Source organism: Crinia signifera, chromosome 3 (genome assembly GCF_055691185.1).
Source record: "Crinia signifera chromosome 3, ASM5569118v1, whole genome shotgun sequence".
Lineage (NCBI taxonomy): Eukaryota > Metazoa > Chordata > Amphibia > Anura > Myobatrachidae > Crinia > Crinia signifera.
Window position 1 is genome coordinate 127,965,032 of NC_139219.1, and position 20,133 is coordinate 127,985,164.

The window sequence follows — 20,133 nt, forward strand, 5'->3', positions numbered from 1 at the left end:
CAAATGAAAGGACTGCATGCTTTATATCTCCCCGTGGGGATTGTGGGTGACCTCTCCAAGAGGAGAAAGTCTCCCTAATGTATGCCCAGTATTAAACTGTAAAACAACTAATGTTCTACTTATTAAAACCTTTTAAACCTTATTTCATACTGGGTCTGGTGACACTCGTTTTGTACTTAAACCCACTTACACAATGCAGGTGTGTGCGCTGTTAAAAAGGGGCGCAGCTTAAATAACTGGTAACCACTTGGGGTGGGTGTGGTAACAAGTACCAGAGCATGGTGGGTGAGAGGGTTAACAGTGTTTGGACCATTGGGGTGATGGATCATCTTACAGCGCTAAAAATATGGTCTGTGTCATGGCAGATGCTGGGGGTGTGGGAGGAAGGCGGCCGGCATCATTATGGAAGTCTCAGAAATAATACAGCTTGTGGATCTGGCTTTTTCTGAGCATTTTATGTGGGTCTGTTTTTTTTCAATAAAAATAGAAAATAAATAATGAACAGCGCTTTGTGCTATAATGAAGTATGACACTATACACGGCTGTAGGGTGGCCTATCCCGGGATCGGGATCGACGGGATCCCGGGATTTGGCCCCCCAAAATGGCGGGATTCCAGTCCGGGATTGGGATTTCGGGATTAGACTGCGCATGCGCAGTCTAATGCCGGGCAGCGTCTGACCGGGTGCTCAGCAGCTGCCCGTCTTCTCCAGTCCCATGCAGCGCGTCTCTGCGCAGCGTGATGATGCCCAGGCAGCACAGGCTGCCTGCTCCGTCCTGTCACCAGCCCGCCCGCCAAGTAGCGGACCAGCCCGCACACCTGGCCACCAGCGGACCAGCCCAGGCTCCATCACCCCGGCTCGCCCACCCACCCAGCCGCACCACGCATCTGCAAGTAAATATGTGGGGAGGCCAAGGCGGGTTTTTTATATTAGGGAAGCCAATCTCGGGAATCCCGGGATTGGGCATTTTCAATCCCGAATTCCGGGATTGAAAAAATGCCCCGGGATTGGCATCCCTACAGCGTTCCAACGTTGAAGTGCCCACATCTTCTTCAGGAGCAGAAAGCAGAATGAAATGCAAGCAGCTTGGGGCTGGTATAAGTACCCCCAGGTTAATTACTAAATTCAATATAGGTGTACCTAGCCATGTACTATTACTTATGAAATATATATAAAAATCATTTGCACAGGAGACATACATATATTGTCTATCACATTATTTCCAAATTATATACAGAATGCATTAAATTCTCATAATTTATAAGAGGTTTAAAATAAAAGGTTTAAAATAAAGCTGAATGATAATTTGGTCACATGGGTTAAGTCACATGACTGGAATAGGTCACATGACCCTGCGATTAGATCCTTATTTATAGCCAAGTGATCGGGGTGTGTATATATGGTGCAAACATTTAATACAGGCAACAATTTCAGCGTATACTATTTACCTATAAATTTACCTATAACAATTTCAGCCTATACTATTTACCTATAAAAATATTTTTGGGGTGATGACAAATAATAAGCACCTACCATATCCACAATTCACTGGGATCAATGGAGTGTTTTAAGGGCTGAGGTGATTCCTCTTTATATCAGGAAGCAATCACCTAAAAGAGGGGGGGGGGGGGGGTGATTATATTCCATGAAAGGTGAAGGACCAATTAATCTGTTTTACATGGCCTAATGATGCTTAAAAAACATTTAATAATTATAATAGAAGCTACATATACATTAATAAGTCATGCCTATTTTACAGCATTGGTTAGAATAGTGACAAAAATTACATTACATTATACTTGCAACAATATATAGAACTGTCCCAATGGCTAGTAATTCTGACAGAGAATATAATTAACCTTACTTATAAAGTTTAAGCAATTCACTCAAAGTGTTAAGTTCAATACACCAAGTCTTTAGACTGAGGATCATATACAAAGTATCACTGGGGTAGGTTACAAAGTTTCAATATGCACACTCCTGAAGACTGTTTTTAAAATAACCGAAACATTGATAACTGCATTACAGTTGCCTCTGTCGTCATTTTTGAAGGAGCGTGAGTACCACATAATTGTGTTTAATATATATAAATATATATATATATATATATATATATATATATATATATATATATATATATATATATATATATATAGACTTTTGGTTTGCAGTATGGCACTCTAAATAGAAAAAAATCCCGGTGCCAGGAACATAAAGTTTTAGAACATGAAAAGCACTTACCCCCCTTGGTTGTAGAAGGATACACCTCTGATGAAAACCGTTTATTTCGGTTGAAACAGCTGTCAGGTGTACAGCTGTCGTTGTGTGCAATCATGTTTGTACAATAAATCAACTTTTCTTCACCATCCACCCGTGTGCCGGTTCCTATCCTTCTACAACCAAGGGGGGTAAGTGCTTTATATATATATATATATATATATATATATATATATATATTTGTGTGAGACTATCCTAGGCATCAACTTTCTAACTACAGTTTTTGAAATGTCGTAGTTTTTGAAATGTCGTATGTCATCCCAGAGCACACTATCTATTGTCTGGCATTACTAATGGAAATGGAGAATTTGAGGACACAGGTGTGCATTCAACATCTAGTATTTACATCAGTGCGGGCATCCATCTATAACTGTACAGAGGACCGCCTGGTAATTGAGTATCAGTAGTACCAGATGCACCGCTAGGGCTGAGTTGTTTTGGTAACTACAAACAAAAGGAAACATGAAGTATATATTTTACCATTTTAAATCACAATACATACAGTTTTCATTCTGTTAAATCTACAATATTCCTAAACAAAAAAAATGGCCTTTTCAAATAAAATTTCCTGTATGTTTTTTCCAACATTTATTCACAGCATTGAATTTCTATTTGAAATTTTGTATTCTGAATATTGATATTTATAAACTTAACAGACTGACAGTTTTTATAGTTTGACTATTTAGTTATTGTTTGTCATATCACTTCTCTATAGACTGTATGGACACTAGGACTAATTAAGAATTAAGAACATAGTGCCTGATTCAGATTGGCTTGCTAAGCAGCGTACATTCACTGCCTAATAAGTCCATAAATGCTACCCGACCGAACGCCCGCCCCATCCACCACAAAATCCACACAAAGCATTTGGTATTCCTATGTCCACGTGGCCATAATATAATAGTCCTTTTCTTAAGGTGTATTTTGGGCATTTTCCAGATTTGTTGCTGGATCATATTGTGTAATGTTTAGCATTATGACTCACAGCACAGAGGCCCTAGTTTCAATTTCCACCAAGTCCTGTTTGGTGTGGAGTTGGAATGTTCTGGTGCTTGCATGAGTTTCCTCCCACGTCGTAAAAACATACTGGTACTGTAGGTTATTGGCTTCTGACAAAATTAGCCTTAGTAAAATGAACCTTAAAATTAACTGCAGTGACACACTCCCTCACCTCGCAACCTGCACTCTATCACACTGACATGCTTTCTCATCTTGCAACCTGCATTTTATCACACTGTCACAACTTGCGTCACATCACAATCCCTCACCCCGCGGCCTGCATTGTATTACCCTGACACATTTGCTCACCTTGCAACCTGTGCTCTATCCCCCATATAACTCCACCCCACACTGAATCCCCTGTAGCTCCACCCCCACTGTGCTTCTCCTGCCCAACACTTCCCCACTCTGCAGACAAGGTATGCACCAGTGGGTGCATCCACAGTGTAGATTTGCTGTGAGCAAGACACTACTGGCACACACCTATGGCCCTGTTATTGTGTATGTGTGTGCATGTGTTAAGGAAATATAGATTGCAAGATCCACTGGGACAGGGACTAACATGAATGGCAAACATTCTACATAAAGCACTAAAGAATATGCATGTTCTATATAAATAACAGTAAATAAATATTAATCTGATACTTTATCTGTAGTGTGTGAATAGGAATATTGTGCCCGATTCATAGATGTACAGATGGAGCCTGGCTCTTCCTTGCAGGGGCTGGCTATTTCATTGCCAGCCCCTATCAGTCGTCGGAAGGGGGTACACGCGTACAAGACTCTTCCGATGGATCTCCCCGCCGCCTTTCCCACCGCCATTGCCGGTCCCCCCCGCCACCCCGAACCCCCCTGTATTTGAAGTTTTCACAATTGATCGATTAACAGTTGTTTGGGCCTAAGTCACTGCCACAATGTACATGCATGGTGATTGAATTTCTATTATGGTCAGAGTGAGGATTCATTCGCAAGTGACTTGCACAGAGTGCCCATTTTGTGGAAGGCAAGGTACTGTTGGCAAAAATTTATGATGGGACCATTTTCAGGGAGTGCATCAGCTGCAATCATGTACAGTATACAGGAGTTTGTTGATAAAGCGAATTATGTACACAGTTGTGGGTCACTTTGAAGGCTCTGTTGGGTGTCTCAATACAAATCCTAGGATGGCCAGGCTTTGCTGAGCTCTCATGTGCTGGTTTCCAGTATTCCAATAGTAATGCACATCAACCCATCCCCCTTGTCATCTCAATGCCTGTGCCTCTCTCCTGGTTCTGGAAGATCATCTGGGCTGAACTCTGGTTTCTTTACTGGGGAATTTTTTTAAATACATAAATAGTAAACGTTTAATTAAGGAAAACATAGGCCCACTAACTGATACTAGTGGAAAAAGTGTTACTGAGGACAAGGGAAAAGCAAAACTGTTAAATGAGTTATTCTCATCAGTATTTACTAAGGGAGAGCAGACTGTGGAACGAACATTTACCACAAACGGGACAAATAAGCCAGATCTCATTGTGGATTTCACGCCGAAGGAAATAATACTGAGGCTAAGCAAACTCAAAACAAATAAATCACCAGGGCCAGATGGGATTCATCCGAGGGTATTAATGGAATTAAGGGATGAACTAGCTACCCCCCTACATTATATCTTTAGCAAGTCACTATCAGGTATAGTACCAAAAGATTGGAGAATAGCAGAGGTAGTGCCAATATTCCAAAAAGGAAAAAGGAAGATCCCGCTAATTACAGACCCGTTAGTTTAACATCAATTGTGGGTAAACTATTTGAAGGATTTTTAACGGATGGTATCCAGGAATATTTAGATCATCACCGTCTACTCAGTACTAACCAACATGGGTTCGTGAAAAATCGTTCATGCCAAACTAATCTACTAGGGTTCTATGAAGAGGTTAGCAAAAACCTCGATAATGGAAATGCTGTAGATGTGATTTTCCTAGATTTCGCTAAAGCATTTGATACTGTCCCACACAAGAGATTGATTAATAAAATGGAGAACCTAGGATTGGGTGAAAATATTTGCAGATGGGTAGGGAATTGGCTATGTAATAGAGAACAAAGAGTGGTTGTGAATGGTGCCGTATCAGATATGATACCGGTACTAAGTGGAGTGCCCCAGGGTTCGGTTTTGGGGCCCATTTTATTTAACATTTTTATTAACGATATTGGGATAGGGTTACTCAGCAATGTATCCATCTTTGCGGATGATACAAAACTTAACAAAGTAATCAAATCATCAGAAGATGTCACCATGCTTCAAAATGATCTTGCAATTCTAGATGAGTGGGCAAAAAATGGAAGATGAGGTTCAATGTAGATAAATGTAAGGTTATGCACCTTGGGAGACACAACCAGTGTGCAAGTTACAACCTTAGCGGAGAGGAACTGGGTAATTCCATACTTGAAAAGGATCTAGGAGTCCAAATAGACAGCAAACTAGGATGTAGTGCCCATTGTAATGTAGCTACAAAAAAGGCCAACAAAATTCTGGCATGTATTAAGAGGGGAATGGAAACTAGGGACTCAAGGGTAATTATGCCACTGTATAAAGCATTGGTGAGACCTCACCTAGAGTACGGAGTACAGTTCTGGGCCCCACACTATAAAAAGGACATCATAGAATTAGAAAAAGTCCAAAGGCGAGCAACAAAGCTTATTAGGGGAATGGAGAATTTAAGCTACGGGGAGAGATTAAGCAATTTGGGACTATTTACATTAGAAAAGAGACGTTTAAGGGGGGACATGCTCAACATGTACAAGTATATCAAGGGCCAATATAAGGAACTGTCACACACCCTCTTTTCTACTAGAAAGGAATCTAGGATGCGAGGGCATGAGTATAGATTAGAAGAAAAAAGATTTCATTCAGCTAGTAGAAAGAATTTCTTTACGGTCAGAACAGTCAAACTCTGAAACTCTCTTCCCAGAGAGGTGGTAACGGCTGGCTCATTAAATGCGTTCAAGGCAAAGTTGGACAAACATTTACTGGAGAAAAACATCCATGGGTACAAATAAGAAATATAATTTGTCTGTAAAATACCAGAACCTACCAAATCAGCAATGGATATCTATACCAGGTTGAACTAGATGGACGCAAGTCTTTTTTCAGCCTTACCTACTATGTAACTATGTAACTATGTAATTGTAGCTGCAGCACTGATCGTTCCCTTGATAGCCATTTTGGAGCTGAAATAGGAGTTGACATCTAAGTTCTCATCTCTGCAAATTTGTGTAGGGAGGAAACTATTAGTGTTACTATGATTGGAGTTCGCCTGTCCCGGGTAGTGGGATAAATTCTCTTTTATCCCTAAATAACAGAAAAACGCTTTTTGGGGTATACTCAGGATTTGGGCGCTCTCCTCACGGATATGACAGGTGAATGCTTTTACGGGGTTCTGTGTAATTTATAAACTATTAAAATATATAGGGAAAAAAATAATAATAATGGTAGTACTCCCCTTCTTCCACGGCCGTCCTCTGATGATTCTCCAATTGCCGGCATATATGATAAGAGAAAAACAATACAGAAGAACCAATGTGTAAATCAGTTTCAAAGTGGTATTATATTAAATTTTTTCACGAAGATACATCTACTATTCTGTTTTCCAAGAATTTAAATGAGTACAGCGTACCCCAACTCACTCGAAAACATAAATTCACAAACTCATCAAGGTATCTTTCTCCTTCCTCCACTAGGTGTCACTGGAGCGTAGACAGTGGGGATAGAAGGGCGACCTCAGGGAGCTAGGGCACTCTATTGTAAATTCAGTGTGGCCAACTCCTCCCCTTCTACTCCCCCCCCGGCAGTCATAGATCGTGCCCAAGGGAGCTGGGCATGTTTCCTGATGCTCCTGGGCAATTGTTATTAGTTAGGCTTTATTATGTTTTAAACAAGAGGACAGGCTGGCAGTATGCTGTCACTGCCAGCCTGCTACGTGGGCGCTGCCGGGGGGACCCGGCCGCCGCTACAAAGCACTGCGCTCGGGTCCCCGGCTGAAGAGACCACAGTCTCCGTGAAGACGCGCGCGCCCCATAGAGAAAATGGCGGCAGCGCGACGCTTCCACAGCCGCTCCGCCGACCGGCCAGCAGGACGGCTGTAAGTATTCTGACCTCTCTCCAGTTAGTGGAGGAGGTCAGCAAAGCAATAAGGCGGATTGCAGAGGGGTTTTTTCTATGTATAGAAGCCCTGGCACCGGAGCGCAGACGGGAGGCGGGGCTTAGCGCGGACCCCTCCTCAGTAAGGGGGGTAACAAGGCAAGGCTCATAACCTCAGTTCAGCCCCCTGCAGCGCTGCTGGCGGCCATTTTTAGACATTTGGCGCCTCAGGCAGAGCATGCAGGAGAAGGCTGTGCAGTAATCCTGACTCCAGTGACCGTCCTGCATATACTCTACCCAGTCTGTGAGGTACACAGCGGGGGCTAGAGTAGGGTGAGCCAGAATTGGGCTGTGCTAAAGTTGTTAGGCTACAGTGCCTTTGTTGTAAGGCAAGTTTGGCCTGGCCAGCTCTTAACCCTTTCTCTGCTGTCTCCCCTGTCAGTTTCACTTCTAACCTTATTCTTACTGTTGGAAGTGTGTGAGTGTCTGGTGTTATATCTCTGTTCATTATGGCAGGAGGGAACACCAAATGTAAGGGCTGTAAGGGGAAGTTTACTCCTTCTGCTGATGGAGTTATTTTCTGTGAGAAATGTGCTGTTAACCCCTCCTCATCCACAGCTCAGGAAGTACCGGTATGGGCTTCTCAGCTTACTGAGGTAATGACACGCTTGGCTTCTGAACTTTCTGCCTCACAGAAAGACAGAGAGCAGGCAAGAGACCAACAAATCTCTTTAGCCACAGCTGTACAGGGGTTAACAAAAGCCCTTGTTCCGGCGGCTTCTGCGGAGCAGAGTCAGGCATCTTTACTGCCCCCTCTTCTCTCACAAGGAAGGAGGCAGTTTACTCATGACTCTGGCACTGATTCAGACGAAATGCCTGAGTTAGAGGAAGGAGAATACTATAATTCTGGTGCTGCAGCACCTGAGATTCAGGATCAGCAGATGGCGGTCCTACCGGACCCTGATCCTGTGGTACATGGCTTAGAGGATTTGATTGCCATGGTGAAGTTAGCCACGGATTATGTTGATACATCTGAGACTCCAGCAAGGCCTTCTCTGTTTGGGAAGAGGCCCAAACAGTCGTCTAGCTTCCCTCAGTCTGAGGAATTAGATGATTTTGTTACACAGGCCTGGAATCATCCGGATAAAAAATTTCAGATTCCTAGGAAATTTTATGTTTCTTATCCACTCCCTGCAGATAGTAGGAGGAAAGTGGAAACGCCTCCGGTGGTGGACCCATCAGTGACTCGTCTATCTAAGAAGACGGTATTGCCGGTGCCTGGGGCCACGTCTCTGAAGGATGCTTCTGACCGTAAGTTAGAACTAACTTTAAAGTCTATTTTCTCTGCGGCAGGAGTTTTACAGAGACCAGCGCAGGTAGGATGCTGGGTAAACAAAGCAATGGGGGTCTGGGCCTCCAAGATTTCTGAAGGTTTAAAAGACAACCCAGATCCAGCCGAGCTTAATAGGTTAGCTGAACACATACGGGAGGCCTCTGACTACCTGATGGAGGCTTCGGCTGACATTTGTAAAATGTCCACACGTATTTCAGCCTTATCCATTTCTGCGCGCAGGGCTTTATGGCTTAGGCAATGGCAGGCAGATGCGGAGTCCAAGCAGAACTAGACAAATGGATCTCCCTCCTGGCAACAGGGGGTAAGTCTTCTTTCCTCCCTTCAGCAGCTCCACCTGCTCCTCGTAAGGCCTTTCAGAGTCACACTTTTAGGTCCTTTCGTCCCCAAAACAGATTTCGCGGTAGATCGAGAGGAGCTTCCGTCGCCCAGAGGGGAACTCGGGGCAGAGGAAGAGGTATGGCCACAGTACAGCAGGAGGCAAAGTCCACCCCTAAGCAGGCATGACGGTCTCCCCTCCCTGAAGGAGACCCTCCAGGTGGGAGCGCGTTTGAGGCACTTCAAGCATGCGTGGCTTCAATCTTGTCAGGATGCTTGGGTACGGGATCTGGTGTCAGAAGGTTACCAGATAAAATTCATGTTTCTTCCTCCTCAGAGATTTTTCAAGACAGGTTGGCCAGCTTCTCCAGAAAAAGCACTCCTTTTGAGGGAAGCAATTGCCAAGCTTCAAAGGATGGAAGTGATTCTCCCAGTCCCGACGGAGGAAAGGAACCAGGGATTTTATTCTACCCTGTTTCTGGTGCCGAAACCGGACGGATCGGCTCGTCCCATCCTGAACCTGAAACAACTGAATCCGTACCTACAGCCTCTGAAATTCAAGATGGAATCCATTCAATCCGTAATAGCAGGTTTGAGTCAGGGGGAGTTCCTGGTATCCCTGGATATCAGGGACGCCTACCTGCACATTCCAATTTGCCCATCCCACCAGGCTTTTCTGCGATTTGCAGTTCTGGAACACCATTGGCAATTTCAAGCCCTGCCCTTTGGCCTCTCCTCGGCACCTCGGGTGTTCACCAAGGTGATGGCCGTAATGATGGAGATTCTTCGCTCAAAAGGTGTAACGATAATACCATATCTGGACGACCTCCTTCTGAAAGGCTCTTCTCAGGAGGAACTTTTGACAAACATCAACCTGACCAAGAGGATACTGGTAGAACACGGCTGGATCCTAAACTACGAAAAGTCCCAGCTGCAGCCATCGCAGAGGATGCAGTTTTTGGGATTGATCCTGGACACGATACAACTGAGGGTTTTCTTACCGGAAGACAAGATCACTGCAGGAGTCGGTGCGTCTAGTACTGCAGCACAGGAAGGTCTCAGTACTCCTCTGCACGCGTCTGCTGGGGAAGATGACCGCTTCTTTCGAAGCAGTCCAGTATGCTCGCTTCAGGTCAAGACCATTTCAACTAAATCTTTTGAGACAATGGTCAGGATCACACCTACACCTACAACGTCTGGTGACCCTGTCCCCGAGAGCGAGGCTCTCCCTTTCATGGTGGCTTCACTCAGCCAATCTCAGGGAGGGGAAACGCTTCGCTCTTTGGAATTGGACGGTCATCACAACGGATGCAAGTCTCCGAGGATGGGGAGCACTGACAATGGACCATCAGTTCCAGGGCCGTTGGACTTGTCAGGAATCCCGCCTACACATCAATATCCTGGAACTCAGAGCAATATATTACGCTCTCATCCAAGCACAATCCCTGCTTCAGGGTTGACTAGTCCGGGTTCAGTCCGACAATGCCACCGCGGTCGCCTATATAAACAAACAGGGCGGCACAAGAAGTCGGACGGCCATGAAAGAAGTGACCCGAATCCTGGTGTGGGCTCAGGTTCATGCGATGGCCATCTCAGCGATCTTCATTCCAGGAGTGGAAAATTGGGAGGCCGACTACCTAAGTCGGCAGGATGTCCACCAGGGAGAGTGGTGCCTTCATCCTCAGGTTTTTCAGCGACTGGTTCGAAAATGGGGGTGTCCTCAGGTAGACCTGATGGCTTCACGTCTCAACCATCAGCTTCCGTTGTACTTCGCACGAACTCGAGACCCAGCAGCGGCGGGAGTGGATGCCCTGACGGCTCCTTGGCCATTCAGCTTTGTATACCTGTTCCCTCCGTTTCCGCTGATACCCAAGATTCTACAGCGCATAAGGAGGGAGAGGGTCTTGGCCCTCCTAATTGCTCCGGACTGGCCTCGGCGAGCTTGGTACACCAGCCTCACAACCCTGCTGGTCGAAGAGCCGTGGCCTCTGCCGTTACAAGAAGATCTTCCCAGTCAAGGCCCTTTCGTCTTCCCAGACTTAAAGCGGCTACATTTGACGGCGTGGCTGCTGAAAAGTCCATCTTAAGACAAGCAGGGATTCCAAGAACAGTAATCCCGACCATGATGAGTGCAAGGAAAGAGGTAACATCAAGACATTACCACCGTATTTGGAGGTCGTATGTGGCATGGTGCGAAGGCCGCGGGGTCTCCACAACGGCATTCAAAAAGGCTAGACTTCTTTTATTCCTTCAGGCTGGGCTGTCTGCAGGTTTGCGTCTGGCATCCCTGAAGGTTCAGGTGTCCGCCTTATCCGTTTTTTTTTCAAAGACGGCTAGCACTTCTACCTGAGGTACAAACCTTCTTTCAGGGGGTTTTACGATTGCAGCCTCCGGTTCGCCCTCCTACGGCCCCATGGGACTTAGACTTGGTCCTTGATTATCTTTGCTCCTCGGTTTTTGAACCTTTGGAAGAGGTAGATCTCAAATACCTCACTTGGAAGACGGTTCTCTTACTAGCTTTGGCCTCAGCCAGAAGGGTTTCAGAGCTGGGAGCCCTTTCATGTCGCTCGCCTTTTTTGGTATTTCACTCAGATAGAGCCGAGCTTCGTACATCCTTATCCTTCCTTCCAAAGGTGGTTTCCTCCTTCCACCTTAACCAGCCGATCGTAGTTCCTGCATTTACCGAAGATCCTCAAGCAGAATCTTTGGACGTGGTGAGGGCCTTAAAAGTTTACGTGGCCAGAACAGCCTCAGTTAGAAGATCGGACTGTCTCTTTGTCACCTATGATCCAATCCGTCGGGGATGGCCTGCATCTAAACAGACTTTGGCCAGATGGATACGGCTGACGATAAGACAAGCATACGTGAAAGCGGCTCAGACTCCTCCGGCTTCCATTTCGGCGCATTCTACGCGTTCAGTAGGACCCTCTTGGGCGGCTGCTCGAGGGGTTTCCATTACTCAGCTTTGCCGAGCTGCTACGTGGTCGGGCAGGCGAACCTTTGTTAGGTTCTATAGATTCGACACATTTGCTTCATCGGCCTCTCAGTTTGGCCGAGCAGTTCTTGGGGGTTCTCAGCGCCTTCCCACCCGTGTTGGGAGCTCTGGGACGTCCCCACTGTCTACGCTCCAGTGACACCTAGTGGAGGAAGGAGAAAATAGGATTTCTGTACTTACCGTAAATCCCTTTCTCCGAGTCCACAGGTGTCACTGGACGCCCTCCTCGGCGCTGTTGCCGACTTACCTAGGAAGGACCTTCTAGTCCTGGTTTGGGGTTTCTTCCTGCTAACTAGTTTTTGTGTGGTTAACTATGTTCAGTGTTTGTGTTATTTCATCACTGCTTGACTCAGTTTCCATGTCTGCATGAATGTTGGTTAAAAGTTTACCTCCTCTTCGGAAGTGTGTTTCTATCTTCCAGCTCCCTCTGGGCACGATCCTTGAGACTGCCGGGGGGGGAGTAGAAGGGGAGGAGTTGGCCACACTGAATTTACAATAGAGTGCCCTAGCTCCCTGAGGTCGCCCTTCTATCCCCACTGTCTACGCTCCAGTGACACCTGTGGACTCGGAGAAAGGGATTTACGGTAAGTACAGAAATCCTATTTTTTTAAGACTGGGTAGCGTACCCGTTACTCACGATGTAGGTGATGTTGAGACACATATAATGGTATCTTTATCCAATCTTTGGTGCAGAAAAACTTTATTCACAGATACAGATAAAATATCCAGAGTGTTAGAACCAACACTCAGGTTTCCAAGGGTCCGGACCTGGAGCCTGTGTGGGTAACTAATCTTGCACTTACCTACGTCTCTGGAGATGGTTTCACACTAGTACAGGGACAACATGTTTCGAGACTACTGTCTCTTCCTCAGGTTCCTGACTAGTGTGGGATTCTCCTTCCATTTTTATTCTATTCCCGACCGGAACTTCCGGTTTCGGGTCCCCGTGACCGGAAGTGCTTCGTCCGTGCCTTTATTATAACTTAATGTTTTCTTTTTACAGCTTAAAAGGATTCCTTCCCTCCGTTCTAAGTCCTCCCCAAGTCTCACACTCATTGTGCGTCTTGCGGCTGCATAGCAGGCCGTTTTCTGGTGTCCTCCGCTACTTCCCCTCAAATGGCTTCCGGTTAGTGATAACGTCACTTCCGGTCCATGCGGCTTCACAGGACGGCGTCCTCTATTCTCCCACCTTTATGTTCAGCGGATATTCAAGCCTTTCCGGGTTAGATGGCTCCAATAAAAAAAAGTTCTTAAAGTGCCAGTAACGGAGGTGTTTTGTTGATGATTCATGAACATAGATTCTGGGGATAAAATATGCAGATATAAGCATATATACATGAGGGATTGGTAAATACTAAAAGTGCATAATAGTGCCGATATAGACGGTATAGAAGAAACATCATAAACATCGCTTGAGAAAGTAAGCAAATAAATAGAATATATATATATAAAATATATATATATATATATATATATATATATAAAAAACATATATATAAAAATATATATATATATAAAAAGTGAATTCCGATAAAAGACATAAATAAAAATCATCAATAAAAGTTAATCCATAAAATTCTAATAAATATATGGCTTTTAAGTTTTGATGGATCTTCTAAAAATCAAGTTTTTAAAATAAAGTTGAAAAAATATGAATATATTTCAGAGGAACCATTTCAGTTCGAAATCATTATTTAATCCTAATGGAACTAAGGTTTTAAGTTTAAAAATTAATTTCATTTCGGTTTTCGCCAGATTAAGTTCAACGTTTCTGTTTCTCCAGTTCCCTGTTATTTTTTGTATTCCAACAATCTTCTTAATTGCACCAACGGAGCAATTATGGGTCTCCAAAAAATGCTTAGATAAATGGTGTGTGGTTAGTCCTTTCTTAATGTTCCGGAAATGCTCAGAAATTCTGGTTTTCAAGGGTCGAGTTGTTCTTCCTATATAGGCTAAACCACAGCAGCATTCAATGAGGTAGACTATGTTGGATGTTTCACAGGTAATGAAGTCTCTTATTTTAACAGTAACATTGACAGAGATTTCTGTTGTTTTAGATGTATCAGTAGAGACCTGTTTGCAACCCATACATGAGCCGCAGCGATGAAAACCCTTTGTACGTATTAGAGTTCTCCTCTCTTCTGGCATAGCACTGCGGACTGTTTGGTTCTTAAGGTTGTTGGACTTACGGTATACAAACTTTGGTTTCTTTGGAATTATACTCTTAAGGACTGGGTCTTCTTGTAAGAGATGCCAATGTTTGTAAAAAATCTTCTCTACTTGTTTATGATTTCTGTCAAATTGCATAAAGAAGGCAAACTGAAGGACAGTAGGGTCTTCTTCTCTTCTGAGAAGTTTCCTCCTGTTATTGTTTTCTAATAATTGACTTCTATCCCTCAGTTGTACTTCTTCTAGTGTCTCCAAAACTTCCTTTGTTCCATATCCTTTGGCCAGAAACTCGTTTTTTAATTTGGCATTCTGCTGTAGCAAGGTCTCTGGGTCGCTACAGTTTATTTTCAATCGAAGAAACTTGCTCTTCAGTACTCCCTTCAACCAAGGGCGGTGATGCTGGCTATCGATGGGGATAAATGTATTCACATCAGTAGGCTTATGATAAGTCTTTGTGTGTATCGTTTCTCCTACTGAATAGATAGTGAATTCTAGAAAGTGTACCTCCTGTTTACTGAAATCAAAGGTGAATCTGATGTTATGGATATTTTCGTTCAGGGAGTCTGTAAATCTCTTCAACTCAGGTTCCGTTCCTTCCCATATCAGTAAGACATCGTCTATGTATCGACTCCATTTTTTCAGATTTGTGCCCCCAAGCTATGCTATCATAGATAAAATCCTCTTCCCATCGGGCCATGAATAAATTCGCAAAGCTTGGGGCAAATTTTGTCCCCATAGCCGTTCCCCTCAGTTGTAGGAAATATTTTCCCTCGAAATAGAAGAAGTTATTATGTAAAATAAAAGAAATTGAATCCAAAATAAAATCTTTTCTTGCTGTAGAGTACTCTGATCTTTCCAGAAAAAAGCTAGTAGCTTGAAGGCCGTCTTCCTGCGAGACGCAGGTGTATAATGAAGTTACATCCCCTGTGCCTAGCCATTTCTGTTCGTTCCATGTGATGGTTTGTAGTGATCTTAATACATCCCCTGTGTCTTTGGTGTACGATCTGGTGAGTACTACCAGAGGCTGGAGGCAAGAGTCTATTAATGCTGAGAGATTAGATGTCAAGGAGCAGGTCCCCGCAATAATTGGTCTTCCTGGGGGATCAGTCAGAATCTTATGCAATTTTGGAAGAACATAAATCGTGGGAGTTATTTCATCCTCTACGTAAACAAAATCATACTCCTTCTTATCAATTCCTTTATTTTCGAGGTGTTTCTTGATCAATTCCTGGAAGGACTTCTTTATTTTGGCTGTTGGGTCTTGATTTAATTTCTTGTAGGTCTCTTGGTCCTCTAATTGCCTGTTTACTTCGCCCACATAACGGTCGATAATGACGATGTTTTTGTCTTTTCCAAGTGATAATATCGCTTCTTTTTCCTTCCGGGACAAATTGCCAATTTTCTTAGATTTATTCTCATTGATTTTCTCCAAATCACTGACTACTAGTTTATTAAAAGTCTCGATAAAGTTCCCTCTTATGTGGTTGGGATAAAACTTCGACTTCTTCCTGATCTTTGTGTTTTCAACTTCTGTTTCTGCGGTAGGCGTTGGTTCCTGGTCTGTCTCTTTCTTCTTCATGGCATAGAATTTTTTCAGGGTTATTTGCCGGGTAAATTTTTGCAGATCTACAAACCTGTCGAAGCTATCAGTCGTTGAAGTGGGGGAATATTTGAGTCCTTTATTGAGCACTCTCTTTTCAGTCTCAGAGAGATTTCTCTGGCTCAAATTGTAGACAATATCCGGTAGTTCTTCCGTTGGATGTATTGAATTTCTTCTGGTTAGTCTCTTTTTCTTAGTATACTCTCTTCTTGATATTTTACCTCCTCTTTTCGCTCTTTTTTTCTTCTTTGTCTTTTTCTCTTTTTCTTTTAGATTTTCTATCTGAGGGACTACTTTCTTTTTCTTATGAGCTCCTCTTTTCTTCGGCTGAAAAAATGATTGGATGGTGTCCTCTGATTTTTCCTTTCTCCAGTGACAGATGGGTATCTGGGTGTATTGTCATGATTCCGGGATGTCGTCTCTTTTTCGAGATGATTTTTTTCTTCCCTGTGTTCTTCTCTATGTGTTCTCATTGGGCTTTTATATTCTGATCTTTGCTTGTGAACCGTTTCTCTTCTCCTACTCCTTGATTTTCTTTTGTGGGTAGTCTTCTCAGAATCTCTTCTCCTTCGTCTTGAGGGTGATCTTCTCCCTGTTCTTTGTGGTGATCTTCGTGTTTTATTTTCTCCCCTTCTTTCCATAAATCGATGTTCTCTCTTGATATTTTATCTGTATCTGTGAATAAAGTTTTTCTGCACCAAAGATTGGATAAAGATACCATTATATGTGTCTCAACATCACCTACATCGTGAGTAACGGGTACGCTACCCAGTCTTAAAAAAGATACCTTGATGAGTTTGTGAATTTATGTTTTCGAGTGAGTTGGGGTACTTGGTGTTAAATTCTTGGAAAACAGAATAGTAGATGTATCTTCGTGAAAAAATTTAATATAATACCACTTTGATTTACACATTGGTTCTTCTGTATTGTTTTTCTCTTATCATATATGCCGGCAATTGGAGAATCATAAGAGGACGGCCGTGGAAGAAGGGGAGTACTACCATTACTATTATTTTTTTCCCTATATATTTTAATAGTTTATAAATTACACAGAACTCCGTAAAAGCATTCACCTGTCATATCCGTGAGGAGAGCGCCCAAATCCCGAGTATACCCCAAAAAGTTCTCATCTCTGTCTGATGTATGCAAAGGCTTCTAGACAATTGTGACTGCCTGCTGCTGGTGTACTGAACCCTCCAAAATATCCTCTGCCTCATTACAACTGCTGTACACCTCTGCTTGCTTGTCTAAATAGGAATTAACCACAATTTCTGTCCAGAATAATGTTAGTTCTGGAACTTCTAAGAGAAGGATCATTTTTAGTTTTTGGGGAAGGATTGGGGCAGACTTCAACTATCGTTCAAAATAAACTATTGATTGCTCTAGTCTCTCTTGTCTATCTTAGTGATGTCACTGTAAGGTCTATCAGCTGTTGAATACCAATGAGTCAACATCTGGATGATACATCATCCACAAGGCAGGGGACTACACCTATTATTCTCCACAGTCCATATAGTCCCATATCAATTGATTTGTAGTTGCACTTACATTTATATTCAGCTAGTTAGATTGTCAAATTAGTTGGTTGGACTGTGCCTTGACTCCTCTCCTGCTACAACAGAAATAGTAGTCCTCCCCAGCCTTAGTCCTAGTGGTCAATTAATTTTTTTCTGCAGAGGCATTACTACCATCGGGGCAGCAGGTGCATTGCACTGGGACCTCTGAGGCAATGAGCAGCGAGTTAGCCTCCCACAGACAATTTTGAGCAGTGCTAAATGAATGGCCCAGTGCAGGTAGCAGGGTGGGCTCTCACCTTAGAGAAGCAGGGATGACATTGTGTTTCAGACTGATAGCAGAGCTCTGCCACCTTTGAGCGCTGATTATCACGGGATGCAGTTATAATCCCGGCGGTCGGAATCCCAGTGTTCAAAATCCCGATGCCGGAATCCTGACCGCCGAAATCCCGACCGCCGAAATCCCGACTGCCGAAATCCCAACACTCTCTCCCTCTGTGGGTGTCCATGACACCCATAGAGGGAGAATAAATTAATGTGCCGAGCGTAGCGAGGCACCAGGCCCGCATGCGTGGCGAGCGCAGCGGGCCCGTATGGGGGGATCCACGTCCCCCCCTGTTGGGATTCCTATCAATCCCATTATCACAGTCACTTGCTACCTTTAATTAAACGAGAGCTGTACATTTTTTCTGGTTCACTTTTGTATATGGCAGCTCGCAACAGTGGCACTGTTACAGTATGTCTGACTGAGTGCCAAACTGTGGAAAGCCAGAGGATTGGGGGCCTGTCCAAGCCACTGTGTTCCTGCCCCCACCAAGGTACATGTCCCCTGTTTTCTGCATCTTACAGGACATTGTTCTTGTACCACTGTTTTCCCCTGTCACTCTCCCTGTTACCCACTCTATCTCTTTGTCAGACTCTGCCTCACCCTGCCTTACACTGTCACCCTCTTCTTCTCCCTGTCACCCACTACCATGTTGCATATTGTGAACTGGTGTTGGGGTGGAAGAGGGGCGTAAATTATATTTTTTCACCACCATTGTTCTTTTCAATGATCCAGTTCATTAAACTGAGCTTGTTTTAGCCATAGATGATTATGTAGCCCTCAATTATGTTCCAGAGACTTCTGGGATCACAGTGTGAGACGCACAAATGTGTGAGTCATAGTAAATGCATTCAGATGGATTCCCTTCTTAAAACACAAAAGGAAGAAATTGAAACTCAGCTTTTAAATAAAATGAAAGGGTTGAAGACTGTGTTTAAAACATCCCTTTCCGTAGACACTTGCCTAGATTGAACATAATAAACTGCTTATTGACAGAACAAATTTACATTTGCAGAGACAGTATGTCACTGTAAATATTATCTTTGGAGAAACATACCAGGTAAGAACGATGTGGACAGAGATCTCAAACTTATGAATGGTAAGAGGAATGGTGTCTCTCTAATGCTGTGTACACACGGTCCGATTTCCTTTCCGATGACGATATAGTCAACATCGGATCAGAATCGGATGCATATCGCAAGGGTTTTAACCCTTGCGATCCCGATCCGATCCCGATGCGCGTTCACTTATCGGAAGCCAGAAAGTCTTGGCTGCCTTGACTATATAGTGCAGATCTGCACTATATAGTCAAGATTGTATGCAGATCGGATGTGCCTTGCGATCTTAAGGCAAATCTGACCGTGTGTACACACCTTAAGTTTACGAAAATAGCTGAGACTTTTCATGTATGTTTTTTTGTGTGCTAATTCAAAGATGAATCGCAGGTTATCAGATCAATTAATTGTGGGGTTGGATCGGCATTGGGGAATTAGGCCATAAATATTTGACTCACATTATTCAAGAGGTATTTACGCTGAGACACTAATGACTTCCCAACAGACTTGATAAGTCCTTATCAAATTATGAGCACAGGAGAGGAGAGTAGGGGAAGGGTAAAAAAAAAGGATAACTGAAAGAAAGTTGGGTGGGAGGAGCCTGCACGAAAAATTGGAAATGATGAGTTTAGAAAGATAGAAGATTGGGAAAAAGACTGACTATAATTGAAGATGAATTATATTATCTAACATCACCTACCAGCCTATGCACAGGGCTGTGGCTTTAAGAAATGTGATGGTCAGTGGTGCACCCCCGAGTAGGAATACGTTTAATTATAAACAAAAAGAAAAAAGAAACTCGGGTGGGGTGCACTCTTAATCCCCAATCTAAATTGCTCAGCTGCTCGAAAAAAGTTTTTTAAAATATTTTTCTATGCCAAGTGAAAAAAGTTTTTAATTTTATATGTTTATATTATGTGCTTTGAAGTCATATAATGCAAAAAAATCAAATCAAATCAAAAGGACTCCAAAAGGGGTTATTAATATTATAAATCTGTATCAGATCAATGTATATATCAATACAATTTTATGCTGCACAAAAATTTAATAAAGTGATTTTTTAAATATTTTTTATTTTATATATACAATACTGGTAGTATGGCCTCTTATTTGCGAATTATCTGTAGAGAATTGTAATGGGGCTGGTATCAAGGATTGGTGCAATAAAATCCCATGTGTGTATCTCTACATGTAATGCACATATACACCAACACTATGTAAAGCTGACCTTCATAAATCCTTAACGTCTTTACCACTTGGCATTATAGTTTTTCTCTCAATTGAATGAGATAAAGATAATAATCATAAGTCAGCAAAATAAAATAATTTTTTCAAATAAAGTATGTACACATTATTTACATTTATGCACGTGCATTAGTTCCCTTCATGGTTGGCTGATTGCTGTAGGGCTATGAG